General features: G+C 28.4%; 1 long non-coding RNA gene across 1 annotated transcript; it reads right to left on the reverse strand.

Annotated features, from left to right (window-relative positions):
• Nucleotides 1-440: 440 nt before the first annotated feature.
• LOC107059516 (uncharacterized) lies at nucleotides 441-657 on the reverse strand. The gene is made up of 2 exons (XR_001472706.1): nucleotides 576-657; nucleotides 441-471 (listed from the first exon to the last, which is right to left on the reverse strand). It is a non-coding gene; the product is annotated as an uncharacterized lncRNA (long non-coding RNA).
• Nucleotides 658-1,530: the final 873 nt, after the last annotated feature.

Genomic DNA, 1,530 nt, shown 5'->3' on the forward strand with positions numbered 1-1,530 from the left:
ATATATTAATTTGAAAAAATATAAATCAATTATTTTTTCATAATATTAGTTACAGAAAATATGTTTATTTATTAATATATTTTCAAAAAAGAATATATATCTTAAATATTTAATTTAATGTCATTTATAAAGTTTCTTATTTGTCTAGTATAAATTTTAAATAATTAATTTTTATTTTAAAAATTTATTATAATTTTATGATTGCAATTGTGCATCCAAACAGAACATGTGTAATTACACTGTGGCATCCAAATAGGACATGTGTAATTACAGTGTAATTACACTGTGGCAACCAAACAGGTCAGTGTAATTACTAGACAGTATAATTACTATGCTGGTAATTACTACCCTAGTAATTACACCAATTCCAATTACCAGGTGGCTTTCCAAACAGACCCTAAGAGTATTGACAAGGTCCATTCCACTTGTCACTTTTTTTCCAACAGTATTTGCCTTCTGCCATTTGTATTTCTGCAAAAATGAGAAAATTGAGAATTAATTAAATTTTCTTTTTGAAAATTCATAATCTTAAACAAATCATTATATTTGATAGGTATAGAATCATGACAACTCACCAGTTGCAGCAACAAGGAAGAGGCAAAAGAGGAGGGCGAGAAAAGTAGTGTACTTTGCCATAGCTCTTATTTTCTGTTGATTTCTTGGTGACGAAACAAACAATTGAAATGATGGTATTTATAGTGTTGGAAACTCAAGTTGTCAACTTAATTCCATTTTATTTGTTCAAGGATTACCTTGGATGTTTGATTAATTAGTCATGAGAGATGGATAATTAAATTATGACACATCAAGTACAAGGAATTAGTCCAATACAATTATCATTTCTTTACTTGTAAAGAATTTGAATTAATCAAAGAGCCATTTCAGTGATAAAGTCTTCTACTAATTGATCAATTCTACATCTCCACAAAGTCTTTACAAAAATTCATTGAATTTTCGGTTGTTAGGTTTTTAGTGGTATAATAAACTTTAATCTAGTTGTAAGCATAGCCAAAATGTACAAGGGAAGGTGATTCTTCTATAGTTGTTTGTCAATCATCGAAACTAATTTGAAGATAATTGAATAGTCAAAGGATTATGTAAATTTACCTACGTGGAGTTACTTTTGGTAAGATAGGATTTAAGAATTCTTATCAGTAATGGACTTACTAATTTGAAGGAAGCATTCATTCACACAACAAATATTGTAAAGGTTGATATTTTCACCTCTTCAAAATTATCAAATATATCCTATTTTTAGAAGGGAAAAGGCTCAAATATGGCATCGAACTTTCAGAAAAGGCTCATTTATGCCATCCGTTAAAAGTTTGGTTCATCTATGCCATTACCATTTAAGAAAAGGCTCATTCATGACATTGTTTTTTAACAGTGGTTTTGCAAAACCATTTTTTACACCTGGCCAATTATTATTCGGCCACGTCATTCTTTTTTTAATAATAAAAAATCAAAATTCTGAACAAACATTTTAACGATGGTTTTGCAAAATCATTTTTTACACGTGACCAATTATAA

This window comes from Solanum tuberosum, unplaced genomic scaffold, assembly GCF_000226075.1.
Source record: "Solanum tuberosum cultivar DM 1-3 516 R44 unplaced genomic scaffold, SolTub_3.0 scf00022, whole genome shotgun sequence".
Lineage (NCBI taxonomy): Eukaryota > Viridiplantae > Streptophyta > Magnoliopsida > Solanales > Solanaceae > Solanum > Solanum tuberosum.